The 25,404-nt window shown below is 41.8% G+C and overlaps 1 protein-coding gene across 7 annotated transcripts in view; it reads left to right on the forward strand.

Moving 5' to 3' along the window:
• TBC1D1 (TBC1 domain family member 1) overlaps window positions 1-25,404 on the forward strand; it is a 224,923-nt gene that overhangs the window by 46,354 nt on the left and 153,165 nt on the right. The gene's annotated exons all lie outside the window — the stretch shown is intronic.

Consider the following 25,404-nt stretch of genomic DNA (forward strand, 5'->3'; position numbering starts at 1 on the left):
ATTCTGGGTCACAATTCTTGGCTCCAGGAATCAACCCTGGCTGACATAAGCAGAAAAAGAATTTATTGAAAGGATATAAGGTAGTTCTCAGAATCAACATAAAGACCAAGATAATCCAGCCTCACAAATGAGCAGCAACCAAGGAGAGCCAGGCAGGTGGAACCATGGCCGAGGTTGTAGCACAGGAATACTTGCTAAGGACGCCACTCCGACACCCCTGCTACCAGACGCCAGCGTCCGCCGCACTCCCACCACTGGCTGTGAGCTGCGGGCCCCGCGGGACTCCAGGGACACCGCCCTCCTTGTGAGTCGATCTCACTGACCCTATGACCTGAACTTGCCCCTTCGAGGTTCAGATCCCAGACAGGAATGAACACGTGGTTGTCTGGCAGAGCCAACGTTGATTGCCAGAAAGGGAGAGAGTGTGAATATTTGTCCCCCGTCAGCAGAGGGGGCCATGCTGCCACCTATTTGAGAATTTCTCCCTAAATAAGACAGTCATTTGATGCTAGGCCACCTAAAAATGCTTTATGTCCAATATGGGAGGGTTGGAGAAAAAAATTCAGAACCAAGGAAAGTATTTTTTCATTTAAAACATTTAATTATAATAAATACTAATTATAAAATTTCAATTAATTCACATATGGGTAAAGTATAAAGTGTTAAGTCCCTCTACTTCCCAGTCCCCATTCTACATCAAGATATAACCACACTTAATCAGTTGGAAACAGGTTCTTCTTCAAGAGACTTCTTGGATCAGAATTGTTTCTTAAACTGTACAGGGTTGGACTTCATCATTATGAAGTTGCTTAGAATTTACATGTAAAGCTTATAGTCAGATATTTTTTACTTGGACTCTTAGTCTGGGTCATGTGGCATTGCTGTGGGTTCATATTCCTGGAGAGGGGCTACCTGCCTAATGAAGGGTAAGTCATTTGCTTTGCTTGTGCTTATTTAGTTTTTACTGGGAGTATTTCTTGCTTGGGAGGAATCAGGGATGTAATGGTGTGTGTCATTTTGGTGGGTAGGCAAAATTTGGGCTTTGTTGGAGAGAAGATATTCCTGCTTTTGACCAAGTTTTGTTACTCACCAGGGTTCTTGGCCTCCTTAATCAATAGAAATTGATTAGAGGCCAGACAAGAAATTCAGCGAAGGTTTATTGGGGCCCCAGCTTCAGAGGGAAGGAGAAGAAACAGTAGGTTCCCTTGCTTGTTTTCTTACTGTGGGGAGCAAGCTGGTGCCTTATATGGGCAGAGGGTAGGGTGTGTCCAGGGGTCGGGCTGGAGGGCTGCCTTGGGTGTTTTGTCCACCTCTTAGGTGGTGTTATGTGCAGGGGGCATGCAGAGTAAGTACCCTGCTTTGCTCCAAGCTCTTCAGAAGTGGCTGTTGGGCTTTTTGGTCTCTTTGTATCTTTCGTCCAGAATTTGCCCTAATAGCCCATGACCGCAGTTATGGGCTGTAACAGTTCCGTACAGTTTCTTTGTATTTTGTCGCTGGTGGGGAGATGTGTCCAGGCGCAAGCACTGCAGCACTGAAGCACAGGGTCCCAGGTCCCAGCCTGTCTCAATTTGAGGGCCAAAGGAACATCCTCCTGTTCAGGATGTTGCTTGTAGAGTGTTCTGTTCTTAAGAAAACAAAAATTTTGATGGGTCTTAACTAAACTTATTGTAGTAATCATTTATCTATCTATCTATATTGAAATCATTTGTGTACCTTAAACATACAATGTTGTATGTAAGTTATATTCAATATAGTTGGAAAAAAGAAAAAATTAAATTTTCTCTAAAAAAACCCAAAACCCAAATTATCTGAAATAGTATCTTGCTGATTTTAAAGAAGCCAAGTTCTAGAACCAACCCATTCTCAACTGACCTCTAGGGAAGTTATTCTGGGCATGTAGCTGTTAATTTTCCTTGTTGGGTTGGTGGTTGACCGGTCCATAACTCCAGGAAGGGGTTGGCCAGGCAAAACTAAGACTTTTATATGTCAGACAGTTATACACAAAGACAGAGAATTGGGGCTTAAATAAGTGATTTGAATTTTAACAAAGTGAGACTGGTTTTTTAAAATCTTACTTGTAAGAAATACATGAAAAAATATGTTAAAATTGTAAATGAAATAAAATACTTAAGTGCATCTTAATAAATACATCTCAGGTTGTTGCATGGCTGACCCAAATTGGACATCGAGTTTGGTCCCAAAGTAAAGCCTTGGGCTGGTATTCAGTGTGGTCTCTGAAGAACCTAGGAGCAAAAGCCAGCACGCTGGTCCAGCCTGCTTTGCTCTGTGTTGTCATAGGTTTACTGCTACAAAAGATGTTACGTATGTAATTTTTGAACCCTGCCTTATGTTTCTTCCTTACCAAGCAGTCCACAGTGTTTCTACACAAAAGGGAACAGATACCAAAAGATTATAATGTGACATCCAGGATTCCCATACAAAGCCTTTATGTAAGTCTAAACTTAGGTGCTATATTGGTACCTAAACTGGTAGCAGTTCTGTTTCACAGTTGTGAATTGGCATACATTTTAGGTCTTTTGGATAGAATCTGGTGAACAGATATGGGCTGAAATTTTTAAATGTGGATTCAGTAAGACAATTTCATCTTGAAATTACAGCCAAAATAAAAGTCAGCTGTGATTCATTTGGAAATGTGGACATTTTGAGTGTTGACAACAAAGACAGGCCTTCATTAAAATTATAATTTTCCAGCGTGTCTACAGTGAAGCTGGAACAAATATGACAGAAAGCCATAATATTTTGTTTATGCCAAGAAACATTGGCTTTCTAAAAGAAGATGCCAGTTAAAGTGGTAACGTAAAGATAGGTGAAAGCGATACACTTTGATATCTTACTTTGAATTTAACTGGCGCTTGCTTTGGTGTCTCGACTGTTATACAGACAATCTGAACAGATTAGAAACGTTGGAAAAGCCCATATATGAATCTGTTAAAACAATCCCTTTGTTTTGTCTGAATAGGAAGGAAACAGGTCTGTCATTTCGCCAGGGAGAGGCTAGACCGTGACCAGGGCATTGAAGGGCCAAGGAAAAGAATTAGAGGCATTGGCACAGAAGGAGGAAGTCGAGTTGCGGTGGCTGCAGTGGGAGCCGTGGAGGGAGCAGGGGGCCAGCGCTGCCTGGAGAGGGTGTGTGGAGTGGAAGTTGTGGTGTTGCCAAAGCTAGTTGTCTTCTCAGCCCACGAACCACAAGCCAAGTGTGCTACTGGGTTTTTGCAAACTTTCAGTACAGTAATAGGAATCTACATGAAAACAAAAATACATGTCTCCACAAAGCCTTGTGTACCAATGCCCCTAGCAGCTTTATGTGTGATAGCCAAAAATGGAAAACAGCCTAGAAACTGAAAACAACCCGGATGTCCATCAACAGGTGGCAAGTAAAATGCTATTCACAATAAAAAGGACGCACATAGCAGTGTGGAAATCCTCAAAATCATTTACTGGATAGACAGGCTCTCCCCTCACCGATAAAAAGAATATATGCTCTATCATTCCATTTATATAAAACCCCCAAAATGCAAACTAATCTTTAGTGAAGAAAACAAATCTGTGGTTTAGTAGTTGCTTGGGGATAGGGCAGAAGGAGGAATGGGTTGCAAAGGGGCACAAGAATTTAAGGGGCTTATGGAAATATTTGGTAAATTGCATTGGTTTCACAGATACGTTCCTGTGTCAAAACATATCAAATTATTTGGTCAGCAATCGGGGAAGGGCCTCATGACCCTCAGCTAGAGAAGACAAGATATAATGACACTTAGCAAGAGGGGAAAGTGGACCTTATGGTTATAAATTAACAGACTTCAAAAAGGGTATTTGAAAGGGATGTTCAAAATAAATATTTTAAAGAGCTCAGGGTATCTGCTCAGTAAAGCACTTAGGACCTGTAAAGTGGTTATAGTATTTGTCCAAGAGCAGTTAAGTACTGAAGATCTAGAAAGAGATCACAGTCTTTGTCTGGACAAGCAAGGCAGTAAGTTATGAGTTTTAGCTTTCAGAATATTAACATGAAGTTCAGATTCAGATGATAATGGATATGTATTTTACCATGCCACCCTGCTCTGCCAGGACACTGCTGCTGCTACTGCTGCTGCTACTGCTGCTAAGTCATTTCAGTCGTGTCCGACTCTGTGCCACCTCATAGATGGCAGCCCACCAGGCTCCCCCGTCCCTGGGATTCTCCAGGCAAGAACACTGGAGTGGGTTGCCATTCCCTTCTCCAATGCATGAAAGTGAAAAGTGAAAGTGAAGTTGCTCAGTCGTGTCCGACCCTCAGCGACCCCATGGACTGCAGCCTCTGTCCATGGGATTTGCCAGGCAAGAGTATTGGAGTGGGGTGCCATTGCCTTCTCCGTGCCAGGACACAAATCTACATATTATACCTAAGAGTCCTCAGACTATGAATAATCCTTTCATTGGATTCTAACTGTTCACCATTAATGTAGTGGAATTTGAAGGAAGTGGAAGGTGGGAAAGATTTACCTGGAAAACAACAATGAGCTAGCGGTATTAGCAAGGCTGAGACTGTCACAGAGCCTGTGGTTACTTGTAGCCTGGTGGCTTCCAGCTCATACCAGGGGCCCTGAGATTATTCATCTATTCATACCAGTATCCTCACACTGTTCTTTGAGATTTTTGTTTCGGTCTTTATGAATCAGTTGTGGATGTCATAGGGTAGTTTTATTTATTTATTAATATTTATTTTAAAAATTTTATTTGGGTTTCCAGGTCTTAGTTGTGGCACACAGGATCTTTGATCTTCACTGTGGTATCCAAGATCTTTAGTTGCTGCATTTGAGCTCTTAGTTATGGCGTGTGGGATCTAGTGCCCTGACCAGGGATCAAATCCAGACCCCTGCATTAAGGAGTGCAGAGTCTTAGCCACTGAACCAGCGGGAAAGTCCCCATAAAGTAGTTTTGGATTTTCACTTTTACAGTGTGTGACTTTAAGTTCTGCTGATTTGGTGGGGGAAGCGGGGTATTGAGGGGCAAGGGAAAGGTGATATTCTTGTGCAGAGTCATTGGTAGAATTTGAATAAAAACCTCCATCTCTGGAGTCCTGCTTTTTCAGTTATCCCTGATGTCCTTGTTTGCACAGATTTTGTGATGGTGTTGGCTTGATTGGGGCGGCAGATAAATTATGCTCATTTACGGTGGAAATCAAAGCATGTCAGCACATCTGATTGATGGCGTGCAGCGCCACGTGCTGACCGATGTGCCGTCTGTGACAGCTGGGGTACCCATCCCCTTCAGCCTTCTCCCATCCCGACACTCGACAGAGCTTCATTCTAATCGCGTCACTGGAGGCCTCTTCTGGCAAGTATGGGCTGAAAGGTATGAATGTTAAGTTTCAGAGTAATATTTAAAAAAAAATACATGGTGCTATGAAAAGCGTATTGATAATTAATGAAATAGAATCAGGTAGGAATTTCTTGGAGAGATAAAAGAGAGATGGTGTTTGTAATCTGAGAGTGAGCATGAAAAATTCTTATGAGCTCAGTTTCAAGCTGATGTATATTAATATCAGAAGATAAAAAATTTGTCGACGTGCCATGTGCAATTAAACGTTAATCAAGGAGAGACACATGCATGTCATTACTGGCAATAGAACACTGTTTATGTGGTTTTTAATTTCCACGCTACTGAAATGGAACACAACCATAATATATAAAATCTACTAGGGAATTCAACAGTTTTGCAATTAAATTTCAAGTCTTTCAAAATCATCTTGTCTATTTAACAAGTCGCTGTAATTGTTTAATAATTACTTGAATAAAAGGCCCTGCTGCTGCTGCTGCTAAGTCGCTTCAGTCGTGTCCTATGCGACCCCATAGACGGCAGCCCACCAGGCTCCCCTGTCCCTGGGATTCTCCGGGCAAGAACACTGGAGTGGGTTGCCATTGCCTTCTCCAGACTCTAGAGAAATAAAAGACCCTAGAGAAACATATATGGGAGTAAGTGCAAATAAAATTAATGAGTGAAAAAAGTGACCCAGGCTGATGTGTGGAATAGTGGTAAAATCTACAGATGCTCCTTCAAGTAAAGGATGAGCATGAGGCAGGCCCAGGAAGCTTTTCGTATGTGTTGAGAAGTTTGGATGGTTAGTGTAGTTAGCTTGGTATGTGGGGAGGGACAGTAGGCAGTAAGGATAAGTTCAGGTAAAAGTAATTTAGCTGAAATTTAGCATTCATACCTTTCAACCCAGCTAAAAGTAATGGAGTGTCCAGTCTATAGCAGTTTACAGCCTCATTTCTCTAAATGTGGTCCTTGGAAAGCAGCATCATCTGGGAGTCTGTTATTGAAGTAGAGTCTCAGGCCCCACCTCAAATCTACTGATTCATAATTTTCATTTTAATGATATTTCCAAGTGATTCATAGGCATATTAAAGTCCAATTTAGGAAATAAAGATATTTTGATATATCCTTTAATAAGAATTTGGAGGTAAGCAGTTTCAGAGTGGTTGGATCTACCATTCTGGATCATCAGTAACACAGGCTTTTATCTCAGGATTTGGAGGTAAGCAATTCCAGAGTGGTTGGATCTACCACTCTGGATCATCAGTAACACAGGCTTTTATCTCAGGATTTGGAGGTAAGCAATTCCAGAGTCACTGGATCTATATCATCAATAACATAAGCTTTCATCTCATTACATTTTGCCAGAGTTAGCACGTCGATTTTTTTAGCCTACTCTCGGTGACCTCATGGTTCCAAGATGGCTGCTGTAGCTCTTTGCACAAGTGAGTTCCAAACATGAAGGATGGGACATACTTGTAGTATCTCATTGGCCAGAACTGGGTTACATGTTGACTTGTAAACTTGTAATCATTTGGGAAGAGGAGTGGTATAAACATGATTAATTTATACCATTTGTTCATTTAGTTTAAAAAAAAAAAAATGGATTGCCTGCTATGTGTCGACCCATAGCATATCCCTTGGGGCTAAGCCTGAGATCAAGAGTCTCTGTTCATTAATTGCACAAAATTTGGGTTCTGCTAGTAAAGAGGAATGGAGGAAACCATTATTAGACAGGAATCATTGCCTATTGCTGGTAGGATAGGCCAGATTTGGAAGAGTGTTGGAAGCCATGCCAAGACTGGACTTGATCCACAGTGTTCATTGGAGAATCAAGGGAGGGTTGATGTTTTGAGAAGCAAATCTAGTCTGTGGTGCATGTACTGAGGCCAGTAAGGAGATTTATGCAGTTGTTCAAGTGAGAGATGATGACAGCTGACCTAGGACAGCGACAAGCAGAATGGAAAGAAGGGATACATTTGGAAGGCCACTCCAAGACAGAAGCCATTACTTAGTGATGCTGTATGCGGGTGGTAAAAAAGGGAAAGGCTCAGAGGTGAGTCACTGAGACTTCAGCGGAATAAATAAGCTGTCTAACGGCAGTTGCCATTATAAAAAAATTATGTATTACATACATGTGATCACAAGTTACAAAGCTCTGTAACTTAGATTTTCCACTTTATGGATCGCAAACTGATTTTTGTGTTAGTATATAGAGAACTCATTCATCCCTCTTTAACTATTTTTGTATTTATTTGAAAAATACTGTAAAGCCCAAGGAATTTAAGAATCATTTGTAAACTGATAAATTTAAGAAATTATAAAAAGTAAAAAAGAAATTGCCCTCTCCATCTTGCTGCTGGAAATGTGCACCCTTCCTCAATTTTCTCCTTAAGGTAATTCAGAATACCCAGAGGTTCCAATGCACATACACACTTCTCTCCTTTCTCTTTTTCAGAATGATAAATTCGTATTCGTCTGCAGCGTGTAATTTCCACTGTCACTCTTTTCCACAAAAATCCTTGCCCTTTATTTGTCGTGTGTGGCCAGAATTCGAAGAATCCCCAGTGTTAACACAGGAGGATTCTGCCTCAAAGTTTGCACCTTCTCTTTTTCTATTCATGTGTGTAGATTAAAATTTACAGCATGTGCTTCTCGTGAGCTTTTAATCTACAGTCCATTTATTGTTTTGTTCATTGTCTTTCTTCACTAGGATGTAAGTTTTGTGAGGGCAGGGATTTTTTTGTTTGTTTCGTTAATAGATATATCCTCACAGCCTGCACAGCATCTTGCCCAAATAGGTGCTCAATAAATATTTGTAAATGAATGTGTTTCCAGCAGATTATTCTCACTGTGCTTTAACACATTTGAAATCTCCAAATGTTTTTTTTTCCCCTGTACCTTCCTTCTGTGCCTTTCTTCCTTGGAGTCGGAAAAGCTCTTTTGGAATCTCCACTCTCTCCTTTTATTACTACCTTCTTCTGATGAGATAAATTTCATATGGTGTTCTCAAGGGGGTCAACCAATTTTAATATTTATTTAATATTAATTAATACTAATCTAGAGAAAGGGGAAGTACAGTCATGAATTCCCCCCATAGAGGTCCCTCGATGCCTGCCACAGTGAAGCCAAAGTGATCATTGCCACCTGGTCCTTGGTGTTATTGGCGTCACAGCCTCTCTCCCTTGTATGCAGGCCCAAGCTGGCCAAATGGATGTTTAGACTCCCTTTGGAGGCTGGGAGAACTCAAGCAGCTGTTGCCTTTGTGCAATCCCCATGGCCACAGCCCCATCATACAACGGGCACATCCCTTACTTTCCAAAGGAGAGAAAGAGGCAAATACATATGATCCATGACACTGGGTGACGCTTTTATCCCTCACAACCATTAAAGTAATAAATTATATCACCATTTTAGAAAGGAGGAAATTTATCTCATCAGAAGAAGGTAGTAATAAAAGGAGAGAGTGGAGATTCCAAAAGAGCTTTTCCGACTCCAAACCCCGTTGTGTTTTTACCCTACACCACTTTTTCGTAAAAGTTCTGAACAGATTGTTTGATGTTTTTCTTTTTCTTCATCATTACTTTGAAAAGGTCGATTTTGACATTTGATTTACATTTCCTGACAAGCCATGTATCATTTTCCTCCTCTCCTCCCTTCCTCTTACCCTTCCTTTTTCATTCTTTGCATTTATAATGGAACAGATGATAGCTTTTCATGATGTGCTAGTGATGGTATATTTTATGGAAAATGCCAGACAAATAAAATTATAAGTAGTCACTAGTGGAAACCTACGCTGGAAAATATGATTTCAGCCATAGTTCCATGTTTTTAAAAAGCTATTTTTGCTGATCTCTACTAAGAGTCCCAGAAACAGATGGCCATGTTTGCTGGATTTGCTGCTAGTTTCTATGTCTCCTTTTCTCCTATACATTTATGGTGACCAAGTTTACTTTTAAAAACATGTTGAGAAGAATGAAAATTTTTTTTTTTTCAGATTGAAGTTGTCTAGGAAAAAAATCATGCTTAAGAAAGGATCTGTAAAATCAAAGAGACAGATGTATCTTCTAGAAAACCCATTCTCTGATCAGGCCATTTTATCTCTGAAGCCTTCTGGCCTGTCCACCTCCCACTCCCCAGCCAATAAATGCCAAACTCCTTAGTTTGGCAGTCAGAGGCCTTGCCCATCTGGTCTCAGATGATTTTTTGGACTTTGCTTTCTAATGCCAAGATTTTGTGTTCTATTCTGCAACAAAATAAGACTGTTTATTTTTCTGGAAGAGCCCAGCTTTCCTCTTTTGCTCACCTTTGTTTGTTTTACCTGAAGAGGTTTTTTTCCTTTTTTCCTTTGCTTAAGAAAAGTATTCCTTCCATCTCTCCTAGCTCAAATACTGCCTCCTCCAGAGAGCTTTCCTGGATTAGATTTGCTTTCACACCTCTGGACACAACCAGTCTGTCCCTTCTTTAGGATGGGTCTGGTAAAAAAAAAACCCGCCTGCCAGTGCAGGATAAATGGATTGGATCCCTGGATCTGGAAGATCCCCTGGAGAAGAAAATGGCAACCCACACCAATATTTTTGCCTGGGAAATCCCATGGACCGAGGAGCCTAGCAGGCTACGGTTCATGGGGTCAAAAAACAATCAGACACAGCTTAGTGACTAAATGACAACAACAACAAATTTTTACTTTATTTTTGCCCAAATTTAGAGAACAGTTTTAAGGCTATTTTTTAAAAAACTGAATATGTAGGGACTTCCCTGGTGGTCCAGTGGTTAAGATTCTACTCCTAATGTATGAGGCCTGGGTTCAATCCCGTCAGGGAATGAGATCCTGCATGCCCCAACTAAGCACTTGTGTGACAGCTAAACATCCCACATACCACAACTGAGACCCAGCACAGCCAAAAAGAAAAAAGAATGGGTAGCTATATTAGCTGTTTGGTCGTAAACCTTATTTGCATGAAGCTGTATTTAGACATAAGAAAAAATTTACATAAAATATCTTAGAAGCAAATCTTGTAAAAATAAAAAGGAGCTGATACAATAAATCGTAAAAAAAAAAAAGAATGTCAAAATATTTTGAATGAAAGCAATTAGCAAAGGTTCTATTAATGGTACAGTGGTACAAGGTGGCAGATGGGCAGCCTGTAGACTTTAAATTTGTCAACCATAGTGTCTGAAGCAAAGCAATTCCATTTGAATGCCTTCAGATTGGCATGTACACTCTGTTCGCTAGCCTCCCCACTCCCTGTTGCCTTGCACCTGGTGTTTCACATTTATACACATGCTGCCTGACCTCTAATGGTACTTGAGTTCACATGCTCCATGTTGCTGTGTAATCAGTCACTCAACAATACACCAGGTCCAGATCATGACTCTCACTTCCTAGCTAGTTGTTTTGGGTTAGAAGTAAGAGTTCTATTAACACCTTTCAATGCCTTTTGCCTTTGAAATGGGCCTTATGCAAAGAAACAGGTATATATTTGACTATAGACTCAAATACAGACACACATGTGGTGATGGGTCAAAGATTCCTGGAATGCACTGGAGAATAAGCATGTTTATCACTGAACTGAAAGAACTCCCACCAAAGCTGCCTTCAACTTACCTCTAAGCCTTAGAAACAGAAGTGACCCTTTGTGGCTATGAATCAAGAGGCTGGACTGGGTTGGAGGAGGGTTGGCAAATGGGTGTGGCCATCACCACACCTCTATTATCCTGTGCCCAGACTTTACCACCTATGATGTCACTGCTGAGCCTAGACAAGGCTCTATGACTCTAACACTAAGTGTTAAATTTCTGCTCCCAATAATCAAAGTTGGCACAAGAGGGAAGTCAGGGTGAAAATATTTGGCCCTTCACAGTTAGAAGAACATTGGGGTGTTGCTTTAGCCAAAAATGGAAGATTTGGATTTAGTCAGGTTAGTAAGAAGTGAAACCGTGTATGCAAAAGTTCATTATAAATTAGGAAATGCTATAAATGCTGCTGTTTATTGATTGGTTGCCCTGTACTTTACCTAAGTATTTTAGATCACTTCAAATGCCTGCAGGATGGGTGTTACCTCCATTTTATGATTGGGAAATAGGGCTTGGATGTTAAATAAACTTGCCTGAGTCCCCAGGCTCACAGTAAGCTGTGCTGAGACCCCTTGCAGCTTTGTCTGACATGGGCCTGCCCACTTTGCATGGGGTCCTGCAGCTCCCAGGTTATGCTCCAGCTACATGAGTTAGTTATTACCACAACAATTTCTGCTTTAATGAACATTCTACGTAAATATAAAGTAGGTCATGTTCCTTCTTATTCTCCCGGAGCTGTCCCCAGGTTCTACCCTGTTTCCAGACCCAGGCTCCTACTTTGGATGATGTATGAACAAGGTCTGCTCCTGCAGAGAAATCAGGAGACAGGCAACAACAAAGGATAAAGGTGAAACGGCCAGGGTCAGGTCAAGAGCTTCCCATGTCAGCTCTTTCCAGTCTTGCAAGAATCAGATAGAAGCCTTAAGGAGGTCCTAGAAACCAAAGGCGATAATTAAGAGAAGATGGAGAGTGAAGTGGAATGCTGAAAAAAAAAAAAATAGGAAACATTTGCAACTTGGACTAACATTGATTATCTTAAATTATCTGCGTGGTTAAATAATATGCATGAATTCTCATGTTGCTTCTAATGTGTTTGAAGTTAGAGAAGCTTTATAAACAGCCTGGGATTCTATACAAAATTCTGGTATGTGTCTGATGTTAGTCTACATCATTTGAGAAGCCTACAGAGTTACTCCGTGGTTGCTGAATTCCAGAATTTAGTGAGCTGTCTAGCTCAGGAGTTGGTATTTATTGCGTGTGTGAATAGTTTTGTTGCTGTTACTGAAAAGCAGGTGGTAGTTATATCTCTGAATATCTCATTTCACAAACAGCTAACTGGATGTGGTTGCTGAAGGACCATTTGAGGCAGCCAGAGGCCAAGGGTCCAGATGCCTTCCCAACCAAAGGATGCACAAGGTTGACCTCTGGAAGAGATACAGGGTCTCAGTCCCAGACTGCCATACCGTTCCTTGTAGAAGAATCACTGTGTTTTGACCTTCTGTCCCCCTCACATTTCTCCTTGGAGGTCTGTGAAGTTAAAAAATTCAAGACAGATCATAAAACATTGGAGAAGTAATTGTAAGCAGTTCCTTATTCACAGTTTTTTTCGATCTAAAGGTCATCCTTGATTCCTCTCTCTCACTCATACCCTACCATCCATCCATTTGTAAGCCCTGTTGGTTCTGTGTCCAAAATATGTCTTGAATCCATCTGCTTCTGTCAACTTTCACTGACACCATCCTAATCCAAGCCACCATCATGATAGCCTCTTAACTAGAAAACTGGTCTCTTATTCCCATCTCTGACCCCAGTATTCCATTCTCCATTTAATGATCAGAGTGACTGAGTAAAGGATTTAATCACGTAATTTCACTACTTAACCCACCAATAGTTCCCCATTATATTTAGAGTAGATTCCAGCTCCTTACCATAGCCTTCAGGGCTTTGAGTAATCTGTCCCTTGCTTTTATCTCAAGCCGTTTGCTACCTGACTCTCCCTGTGGTACTTTTTTGCCTGCCTTTCACAGAGCCTTTGCACATGTTTTTCTCCCAACTCATGCTATGGCTAACTCACATGGGTCTCCGTTTTAGTGTTAATAGAAGCCTATTGACTACACATTCTAAAATAAGTCCCTGGCCCACAAGCCTTTCTCTCACATTACCTTGTTCCCTTCCTTCATGGCCCTTAACCACACTTTGTAATTATTTATTTCACTGGTTTCCTGATATGCTTATAGCTTGTCTCCTCTACTAGACTGTGAGCCCCTCATGGGGGCTCTTGTCTGATTGGCTCACCAAGAAGACTAAGTACTTACTCTTCTCCCATAGCTGATTCCACGGTGGGTTCTCTACATTAGTAATCTTTGTCTTGGGTCAGTGGCCCACACAAGGATGAGTTTCTATTACGTGAGGGCATAGGCTCCTGCCCATCCTCTATCCATTGCCCTCTTCACCAGAAGATCTGCATTTCGTCTATGAAAGAGGATATGATACTGTGTGAATGCCAGGGCCCTGTTTTCCTGTAGGATGCATATCTCTGTGTTTCAAACTCAGAGCAAGCACCGTAGGCATATCCCATGACAAGGTTGGAAGCCCTGCTGGCATCAGAATCCCGGGGTGTTACTCTTGCCTCCTTCTCTGATGGACCACAGACTATGCAAGCTATTTAACTTCCAAAATTTTACCTCTTAAAGTCATCATCATATACACTAAATATGTCTAAATTCTGTTTAAATGTTTACTATCTAAATTTAGATGAAATTCTTAGCTTAATACATAGTAAGCACCTAAATGATATTTGTTAGAGTAGAAGTTTAATAAATATTTGTTGAATGAATGAATAAGTAACTTTCTTAGCCTCTCAAACTTCAGTTTCATCACCTGTAAATAAAGAGATTTAAGAGGATGATAACTTTCCAGTCTTTGGATTTAGTTATGAGGATGTTAATAATTGTGATAATTTTTGGTTATGTTATTATTGACTTTTTCAGGATTGTTATGAGGTATGATAAACAGTCAAATTCTAAATTAAATTCAAGAAAACAAATTAAACAAAATTTGAATAAAAATGAAAACATTTAAAAAATCACCCTAAATCAAATGATAATCTGGTCTTTGATTTAAAGTGTGTCTGTGGTCATCACAGGGCTTGCAACTTCTCTGAGGGTCTTTAACATTTCCAGGACAGTAGTTAATCATTTAATGTAGGTACCTCTTCAGCAATGAACGTGCACTCTTCTTTTTAGACATCTGTTTGCATATGCTGCCCTAGGCCATGAGATATGAAACCATTAAGAAAATACAAGCCAGGTCCTCTGCTAAAGTCAATAAAAATCGTTTGGTTGAAGGTACCCATTTTTAAGAGACTACACAATGCCAACCCACTCCAGTACTCTTGCCTGGAGAATCCCATGGATGCAGGAGCCTGGTAGGGTGCAGTCTGTGGGGTCGCTAAGAGTTGGACACGACTGAGCGACTTCACTTTCACTTTCACTTTCATGCATTGGAGAAGGAAATGGCAACCCACTCCAGTATTCTTGCCAGGAGAATCCCAGGGATGGCGGAGCCTGGTGGGCTGCCGTCTATGGGGTCGCAGAGTCGGACACGACTGAAGCGACTCAGCAGCAGCAGCAGCAGCACACTCATCTTTTAACTGATTCTCTTGATAGTGTTGTTTCTGAGTAATTGTCAAGTCAAACAACAATTGGTAAGAATTAATATCCAGACTATCTAATGGATTTCTACAAACCAGTCTTTTAAAAAAGACAACCCTGTAGAAAATGGCCTGACAGTATGAAGAGGCAATGAGCAGAGGAAACCTGAATAGCCATTTGGCATATAAAAAGGTGGACTACTCACTAGTAAGGAAAGGCAGATTAAAGTGAGAAAATAACATATCACACTCATTAGATTAGCAAAATTTAAGAGCTTGTTAACATCAGGATTGGTGAGGACATGAGGAAATAGGAACATAAGAATGTAGGTGGGAGTATAAATTGGCACAGTGGTTCTGCAGCAGAATACGGCCGTGTGCAGTCGCGCTGGAGATGAGAATACCCTTAACCCAGCAATGCCATTTCTAGGCATACATCATGGAATGTGCACAAGGAGACAAGTACAACGGTGTTTACTGTTATGGCAAGAAAAAAAAAAAAGGTGGGAGGTGAGGTAAAACTTTAAATGTCCATCCAAAAGGGAAGATATAATTGTGTAATAATCATGCAACTTAATACAATTGAATATTATTCAGAAGTTAGAATAACACAATGTTGAATATAAACAGGCAATTCCAAAAAAAAATGTATATACTATGATACCATGTAGGAAAAACTTCAAAAATCACAAAATGCTACTTTCTATTGTTTGTGGATTGATACCTATGAGGTTAATAAATGAAAACATGGGGAAAGTTATACCCAGTGCAGGATGGTAGTTACCTCTGGGGATGGAGGAGAAGAGCTCTAAAAGTAACATTTTACTTCTTTAAAAAAATATCTATTTTTGCTGCTGCTGCTGCTGTTTAATCATTGTATCCAACTCTGCGACCCCATGACTATAGTCCACCACGTTCCTCTGTTCATGGGATTCTCCAGGCAAGAATACTGGGATGGGTTGTCATTTCCTTCTCCAAGGGATCTTCCCAACCCAGGGATCAAGCCCAAGTCTGTGGCTTTGCAGGTGGATTCTTTACTACTAAGCCATCTGGGAAGCCCTATGCACACACACACACACACACACACACACACACATATATACAGAATATTTAAAATTGTTAAAACTAGTAGTATCTACCTAAGTATCTGTCATATTATTCTATTTAATGTTTTGATGTATTTTATAATTTAAAAAAAAAAACCTTAGAAAATAAGAATGCTATATGTATTAAAAAGTCCAGTATCAAAGTCTACTCCTTTGCAGTTTAGCAGTTTAGGGATCGTCTTCCTCCCCTTTTATCCCCCAGTGGCTAGTTTTCACTTGGCCTTTGGGTGTGTCCTTAAACCCTTCAGCTGTCTTAGAGGGTGCCCCCTTACCCAGGGTTGGGTTACAGGCTTCTCTGTATGCTCTCTTAGCACCGTCCCTTTTCCTTCTAGCAGCACTTCTCACTTGGTCATGCCGTGTCCTGTTTGCTGCTTCTGTGGGCCTACTGGACCCTATGACATTCTTCTGGGCACAAGCAGAGTCTTTACTATGGCATCCCTAGGGACAGCTGTGTGAATGTGCGCCGTAGTATTTATCAAGTGACTGTGTGTGAATTCATGGATATATCAGTGGCTTAAGTTCCCTTGCTGTGCACATGGAGGGCCATAGTCAGATACCTGAAATCACTGTTTGTTGGACTGAAACTATAAAGCAGAATTTGTTGACGTCAAGGAGCTCTGTGCTGCTTTCTCGGATTTGGCCAGCTGTGGGCCCATGGAGGGGAAGAGCAGGGTGATGTTTTTCATGTAAGGGAACCTTTTTCTGGACCCACGGATATACCCAATCCAAGAATCAGGTTCTCATTAAGCTGTGCAGGGGCCACACTGCATCCAGCTGAATTTCCTGGGCACTGGGAGGTGGGGTTCCCCAGCCCGTCAGTCAGGCCAGCTTTTCACGGGAAGGACCGCTGCTCCAGCCTCCCCCACACCCAGCCACCCAGTCCCTGGTTTGCCCTGGGTTCAGGTCAGGTGGCCTCGTGGGGCAGCCCACTGCAGCCTCTCTTCCTTCTTACTAACCCCTGGCCCCGATAAACCCTCGGAAAGGGCCCTTCTCCCTCAGACTCAAAGAGAACTAGCCTCTTTTCCCTCCCTTCCTCTCTCATTCATTGTTGATTCATTAAAATATGCTGCCATTTCAAGCCCACCTCCCCCTAGCCTAGTTGGCACTGGCTCAGCCCCTGGCTCCAAAACTTCTGCCCTTGACAGAGCTTGTTGGTGGCTGCAAGCTGGTAACTCTCCCCAGAACCTTTCTTGGCCAGACTAGATCCCTGAAATCTTAGAGCACAGAGTCCTGTGTTGATAGCACTTAGGGCCATTTGCTTTCTTGACATTGCAAAGAGAGCCTTAGCTCTTGGGTGAAGGATTGCTTTTTACCTTGCTCGACTTCTACTTCCTTGTTTGCAAAACAATAAATAACAGCCTGCATCAGAGTTTTGAGATAATAATTAGGGTAGTAAAGTGGTTAGGCTGGCATAACGCTTCAGCCTGTATCCTGGTTCTACCTGTTCAATTTTCCATCAGAAGCAGAGTAATCCTGGTCCCAGCCTTGTGCACTGTAGATGCTTAGAACGATGCCTGATCCTTAATGAACGCACGTCAAAGGTTTGCTGGTGTTAGCAGTGGCCGGTAGACGGTAGGCACTCCATACACATGTTCTACTACTATTGTTAGTCTTAGTCCATTCGAGCTGCTGTAACAAAAATACTACAGACTAAGTTGCTTATGAACAGCAGCAGTTTATTTCTTACAGGTCTAGAGGCTGAAACATCCTAGGTAAAGATTTGCTGTCTTGCGAGAGCTGGCTTCCTGGTTCATAGATGACAGTCTTTTTGCTGTAACCTCATGAGGTGGAAGGGAAGAAAGATCACTTTGGGGTCTCTTTTATAAGGGTATTAATCCCATTCATGAGGGCTTCACCTTCATGACCTAATCACCCCCAGAGACCCTGGGGAATTTGGTTTTAACATAGCAATGTGGGGAGTATGTAAACAATTCATTCCGTAGCATTCTGTCCCTGATCCCCCCAAATTCATGTCTTTTGTAATAAATTCATTTATTACATCCCACTGTCAACTCAAAAGTCCAAAGTGTCATCTGAATATCATCCAAATCAGACATGGGTGAGATTCAAGGTATGACTTATCCTGAGACAAATTTCTCTCCAGCCATGAACCTGTGAAATCAAACAAGTTATGTGTTTCCAAAGAACAGTGGTGGGACAGGCATAGGATAGACAACTCTATTCTGAAAGAGAGAAATCAGAGAGAAGAAAGGGGTTGATAGGGCCCAAGTAAGTCCAAGCTACCAGGCAAACTCCATGAGATCTAAAGCCTTAAGGCTTTAGAATAATCCCCTTTGGCTTGATTCTCTGCCCTCCATGCCCACTGGGACAGAGGTCTCACCTTCTGGACACAGCGGGGCAGAAGTCCTGCCCCTACAGTTCTGCAGGGAGAGGTCTGACCCCCCAGGCTCTGGGAGGTCCAGCCCCCATGGCTTTGGAGTTGTGAGGATTCATGAGAATATATGAAAACACTTGGCATGTAATAAGGGCTCAGTGGGTGTTGTTCCTTCCTGACCCTTGACCTTGGAGAAGGGTACCTCAGACAGGAAGCAGGTGACCCCTGCCATTGTGTTGTAGGCATTCTTTCTTGTCATCTTCTCCCCTGAGGTAAGAAACTAACTGTAGGTTTTGGAAACGTTCTAAGTTGGAAATTTCCAATTATGACCTTGAGATTGGGAAGCAGCTATGTTTCAGTTCTACCTTGACCCTGAGCTAAGGCTGCCAGTCACAAACCCACCATGGGCATTTAAATTAGAATATATTCCATCGCATTCCTGAGGGAAGTTTAGAAGGAACCCAACCTCCAAAAATTTACAAGGTGGGGACTTCACGCTCCCAAGGCAAGGGATGTGGGTTCAGTCCCTGGTCAGGAAACTAGGATCCCACATGCCAAGTGGCGTGAATCAAAGATAAAATAAATTTTAAAATTATATTTTAAAAGTGCTTGCTTTGGCAGCACATATACTAAAATTATATTTTAAAAATTTACAAGGTGCAAACGGGTCCAGAAATGCAATGTCAGCTGCCTGAGGTCACACAGCCAGTCGTGAGCAGGTGGAAGCTAGCTGCGCACACCTGGACACCAACGCCCTGTTCCTCCTGTTGGGCTGTCTCCAAAACCACACTCCCTGCACAGAGAGAAAGGCTCCAAGGGCTGGGTGCAATTCAATCTGACCATTTAAGATGAATCCTGACCCTCATCTGAAGGTTGAATCCATCTTCACTTCCCCCAAAGCATAACCTGTACTGTGTTTGAAAAACTCCGGATGAGGAGAGCCATATTTTAGTCTTCTCCGCTGATAAGCATTTGAGAAACGGAAGGTGATTCCAACACAAATAGAAAAGAGAAGCCACTTCCTTCTTCTTGTGTCTTCTCAGCCTTTGCATCTTCTATCAAAGCCAACATAAGTGATGTACCTTCTCCAGCTGTGTGTAGAGACCAGGATGCAGGTGCTGGTTTATTTTACAACCTATGCATTCTTTTGCTAAGCAGTGAGCCCAGAGAGACCTTTTATCTTTAGAGTTTTTGGAAGGGTGTGGACCTAAGAATATAGCACGTGGATCTTAGCTTCTGGAAAGCACGTTTGTCCTGTGCACCTGAAAACTCGGCTGAGCAGAGCCAGGATTGGTATACATAGTTTGATGGAAGCTTTAGCAGAATCTCAAGCCCTGGTGAGGAAACAGATATGACTTTTTTTTTTTTTGCTTGACTGTGTGGAGGTGCATGCTTGTGTACCAGGCATAGGACTCTGACACGAAGAGGCATTTTACCTCTTTCAAGGTGTGCAGTTCTGTTCCAAAATATGGAAGCATGCACACAAAACACTGAGAACATTGACAGAAAATTTCAGTGATGTTTAAAACTTGATTTTTTTTCAAAAGTTTTTGAAGAATAGTTGTAGTGGCAAAGTGGCAAAGCGTTAGTCGCCCAGTCATGTCCAACTCTTGGCGACCCTATGGCCTGTAACCTGCCAGGCTCCTCTGTCCATGGGATTCTCCAGGCAAGAATACTGGAGTGGGTAGCCATTCCTTTCTCCAAGGGATCTTTCCAACCCAGGGATTGAACCTGGGTCTCCTGCATTGCCAGCAGATTCTTTATTGGTTTTAGGTTCACAGCAAAATTGAGCAGGTGGTATTTCTCATATGGCCCCTGCCCCCATACAATCATGACCCTGCCCCCAACTGTCAGCATCCCTCACCAGAGTAAAACAGTTATAACAATTGGCAAACCTTCACTGACACACCACCGTCCCCTGACGTCCAGAATTCACATTAGGATTCACTCTCAGTGTTGTACATTCTGTGGGTTTGGTCAAATATATAATGACTTGTACTCATCATTATGTTGTTGTGTTGTGTTTAGTTGCTAAGTCATGTCGGACTCTTTTTGACCCCAGGGACTCTAGCCCACCAGGCTCCTCTGTTCATGGGATTTCCCAGGCAAGAATACAGGAGCGGGTTGCCATTTCCTTCTCCAGGGGATCTTCCCAACCCAGAGATTGAACCATTGAAGGTGGATTCTTTATTGCTAAGCCATTCATCGTTATAGTATCATACAAAGTGTTCAGTTCAGTTCAGTTCAGATCAGTAGCTCAGTCGTGTCCGACCCTTTGCGACTCCATGAATCGCAGCATGCCAGGCCTCCCCGTCCATCACTAACTCCTGGAGTTCACTTAAACTCACGTGCATCGAGTCAGTGATGCCATCTAGCCATCTCATCCTCTGTCATCCCCTTTTCCTCCTGCACCCAATCCCTCCCAGCATCAGTTGTTTCCAATGAGTCAACTCTTCACATCATGTGGCCAAAGTACTGGAGTTTCAGCTTTAGCATCATTCCTTCCAAAGAACACCCAGGGCTAATCTCCTTTAGAGTGGACTGGTTGGATCTTCTTGCAGTCCAAGGGACTCTCAAGAGTCTTCTCCAACACCACAGTTCAAAAGCATCAATTCTTCAGCGCCCAGCTTTCTTCACAGTCCAACTCTCACATCCATACATGACCACTGGGAAAACCATAGCCTTGACTAGACGGACCTTTGTTGGCAAAGTAATGTCTCTGCTTTTCAATATGCTATCTAGGTTGGTCATAACTTTCCTTCCAAGGAGTAAGCGTCTTTTAATTTCATGGCTGCAGTCACCATCTGCAGTGATTTTGGAGCCCAAAAATAAAGTCTGACACTGTTTCCACTGTTTCCCCATCTACTTCCCGTGAAGTGATGGGACTGGATGCCATGATCTTCGTTTTCTGAATGTTGAGCTTTAAGCCAACTTTTTCATTCTTATCACTGCCTAAAAATCATCTGTGCCCTGGTTACTCGCCCCTTCTCTCCTATCCTCAGCCCCTGGTAACCACTGATCTTTTTACTGCCTCTACAGTTTTGCTTTTCTTAGAGTATCACATATAGTTGGAATCATACAATATGTAGCCTTTTCAGATTGACGTCTTTTACTTAGTAATGTATATTTAAGGTTCCTCCATGTCTTTTCATGGCTTCATCACTCATTTATTTTTAACACTGAATCATATTCCATTGTCAATATGTTCCAGTTTATTTATTCGTTCACCTGCTAAAGGACGTATTGGTCTATTCCAAGTTTTGGTAATTATGAAACAAAGCTGCTATAAACATTGGTGTGCAGGCTTTTGTGGGAGCATAAGTTTTCAACTTAGTTGGGCAAATAATAAGGAGTTCGATTGCTTGACTGAAAGATGACACATTTAAATGGATGAAAGTGAACAAACACATCATTTTACAAGCGGGAAGTCACTCTAAGCAAGGATAGAGCAAACTGCCTTTTTGGGAGGAAAAAGGAAATTATGATTTAGTATGAGAAAAGGGGGAAAGGAAGTCTTGGTGTGATTTTTATTCACTAATATATTTGACCAGGAAGTAGGAACTGATGGTTTTTAGTCTACTTTTTAAGGAGAAACATAACTTTTAGTGTAGAAAAAGAAGTTATTTTTCAGTGAAATTAGTGCTGTACTAAGTAGTGTTTTTCATGTTCCTATTAGAAATTATAATTAAAATGTCTGAGTTGGAAGCTGAGCATCTATGTTGAGTTGTAACACAGGGTGAGGATATAAAAAATCTTTTGACTCCAACTTTTCACTGTTTTCTTTTATGAGCTCATTGCCACTGGGTTTTTCCATGAATTTGAAACATGTGTGTGGAGTACTTTGGAAAGAAGATTATTTGCTTAAACTTTACAGACTGAGCTAAAAATAGAAAAACACTGTTTCTATTTTTAGAATGCCTTACCAGCTAAAAAGTGAACACAGTTACTGCATATATTAAGGAAAATATTGAGATGGGAACAGATATTTAAATAGCAAAATATATTAATTTAGCTAGTTGTGAAATGTCACAATGACATATTGATTGTTCTTTCTACTGAAGAGAGCACTTTGTGTCATAAAGTAAGTTTCTGTTTTAATTAGACTGCTGAGTACTGAGAGAAAAAAAGGCATCTTGAGAAAGTTCACTGATGTGAGCTTTATTCTTGGGGTGATTTGTTACTGTCTGGTCACCATACAGCTCTAGAGTTACAAGTTCAGTGGCTCCCTTTTTACACTGCAAGACTTAGAATTTCTAGCTGGGCTTCAGCCAGCTTCTTTTTCTTTTCTGACCTTCTGGCATAGCATGCAGCCCCTGACCAGGGATTGAACCCAAGCCTCTGGCAGTGGAAGCACAGAATCCTAACCACTGGAAAGAAAAAGAAAATGTTAGTTGTTCATTTGTGCTCAACTCTTTGTAACCCCATGGACTGTAGCCCACCAGGCTCCTCTGTCCAAGGGATTTCCCAGGCAAGAATACTGGAGTGGGCTGCCAATTCCCTCTCCAGGGGATATTCCTATCCCAGGGATGAAACCCTGTTCTCCTGCATCTCAGGCACATTATTTACCGTATAAGCCACTAGGAAAGCCCTGACCACTGGGCAACCAGGGAATTCTCAGCCAGCTGTTAATTTTGCAATGTGAAGGTGACCGGCGCTTAAGAAATTTAAAAATGTTCTTTTAAATTTGTTTGTTGTTATTCTGGCTAATAAGAAACTACAACTTGATGCACAAAATCAAAACATAACGTTAGAGACCTTAATTTAAACACTGACACAGCTCTATCAAAGTAGAGTGTTCTTCAGCCTTTCCCCTGAATTTGTTGTCTAAATCTAAATGTCTGCACAAGATTTATTCTTCCACTCTGTACTTTCTTTCATTCATTCACCAGTTTATTGAGCATCCTTTGCTCTGAGGCTGGTCTTCAGATACTCAGTCTTGCCACCCAGAGACTCTATGTTGAATCATTTAAAATGTGAGTACATGTTTGTGCTTGAGAGAAAGCAAGAGCTGTCAATAGGTAATGACACACAGGATGTTCGGGGAAGAGAAATGCTGGATGAGCAGTGTGAGTGAGCAGAATCCATTTCTTAGGAAGGAATATCTGAACTTTCTGAAAGTGTGACAGGCTAGTAATGCTTGTGCACACCAAGTCTCTGCCCAGAATGACGGGAATTTACCGGCAAAACTTGGACGATTCACGGTATGCCTTATAGAGTGAAAGTAACAAGTGGAGCACAGTCATACTGCTAGACATAGCAACCCATAAAAAGGGAGAGGAAAATATTGAGAGATGTTGGGGGGCCCACCTGTCCCAGAATTAGTTTTGACTAACACACAATCTCTTCTTTACTCTCAACTGTTTGTCTATAAACCCAGCCATGAACGTGAGATCTCCAGCCCATCACTTGTGTTCTATTTCTGTATTTATAGCAGTCACGCTGTATTAGCCTTCTCTGGAGAAACAGAACCTATAGGATATAGTAGAGAGCTATATGAGGGGAGATTTATTATAGGAACTGGCTCATGTGGTTATGGAGCCTGAGAAGCCCCATGATCTGCTGTCTGCAAGCTGGAGAACCAGGAAAACCAGTGGTGTATTTCAGTACCAGTCTGAAGGCCTGAGATTTGGGAGGGCTGATGGTGTAAGTATATCCTGGTCTGAGTCTAAAGGCCTGAGGACCAGAAGCACTGAGGTCTGAGGGCAGGAGAAGATGGAGGTTTCAGCTCAAGCAGAGCGAGAGAGCGAGAGAGAGAGAGCGAGAGCGAGAGCGAGAGCGAGCGCGCGCGGGCGCTTTCCTCCTTCCTCTACCTTTCTGTTCTATTCAGCACCTCAATGGAGGGGATAATGTCTACAGAACATTGGTGAGGGTGACCTTCTTTACTCAAATGCCGCAGACACACCCAGAAATAATGTCAACCAGCTGTCTGGGCAGCTCTTAATGACACATGAAACTTAACCATCACACATACTCATCATTGGCTTCGCTGCTGGCTCAAATAGTAAAGAATCTGCCTGCAATGAAGGCGACCCAGGTTTGATCCCTGGGTTGGGAAGATCCCCTGGAGAAGGGAATGGCAACCCACTCCAGTATTCTTGCCTGTAGAATCCCATGGACAGAGGAGCCTGGCAGGCTACAGTATCTATGGGGTCGAAAAGAATCGGATATGACTGAGAGACTAACACTTACTTATACCCATCATTAAGCTACAACAGTTATGGCTGCCATCGCCGAAGTTTCTTCTTTCCTCTCTTCGCCTCTTCCTCCACTCGCCCCCCACAACATCAGCTGACATTTCCTGAGCACCTAGTATGTGCAAGGATTCAGGCTGTGTGCTTTATATGTATCTCATTTAATCCTGAAATTAGCCCTTTGAACTATAGGCTCCATTGTTATACAAGCTCAGGAAATTAATTTATCTAAACCATTAAACATTATATAAGTCATTAAACCATCATCACATAGAGGGATTTAAAAAATTGAGCTGTAATTCACAGGCCATGGAATTTGGGGCTTTAGTATACTCACAAAATTGTGGAACCATCACCACTGTCTAATTCCAAAGTATTTTCATCACCTCAGAAAAAAAAAATCCATAATCATTAGCAATCTCTCCTCATTTTCCTCTCAATCCCTGTAAACCACAAATCCACTTTCTGTCTTTTTGGATTTGTCTATTTGAATATTTCTTATAAATGGAACCATATAATATATGTCTCAGCATGGCTGCTCAGTCAGTCAAGAATCCAGCAATGCAGGAGACTTGGGTAGGGAAGATCCCTTGGAGAAAGGAATGGCAATCCACTCCAGTATTCTTGCTTGAGAAATCCCATGGACAGAGGAGCCTGGCAGGCCCCAGTCCATGGGATTGCAAGGAGCTGGACGCTACTAAGTGACTAAACCACCACCATCACCACCATATACAATATATAGTTCTTTGCGTCTAGTTTCTTTCATGTGATATAATGTTTTCAAGGTCCATTTATGTTGTAGCATGCATTGGTACTTTATCACTTTTTATGGCCAAATAATATTCTGTTGTGTGGGCACACTATTCATTTGTCAGTTGATGGACATTTGGGTTGTTTCGACTTTTTAGCCATTACAATAATGCTACTGTGAAAACATTCATATATGAGCTTTTTTTCATGGACATATGTTTTCAGTTCATAAGGAGACACTTTTTTCATGACATTTCTGGATTTGCTAGTATCCTTTGAAAATATTTTTTCTGGAAACAAACTTTTATGCCAGAGAGGCATGACTGCACACCTCCAAACTGCCATTTACTAAAATGCTCTTTCTGCAGTGTGAGCTTTGACTTCTATTCTATCTGTCCTGGTATGGCTTGATTTCCAGAGATGAACATCAATCCTTCATGCCAGTGGAAAACCCACTCCTTCATCACCATCCACAGAAGTCCT

This window comes from Bubalus kerabau, chromosome 7, assembly GCF_029407905.1.
Source record: "Bubalus kerabau isolate K-KA32 ecotype Philippines breed swamp buffalo chromosome 7, PCC_UOA_SB_1v2, whole genome shotgun sequence".
NCBI classification, from domain to species: domain Eukaryota; kingdom Metazoa; phylum Chordata; class Mammalia; order Artiodactyla; family Bovidae; genus Bubalus; species Bubalus kerabau.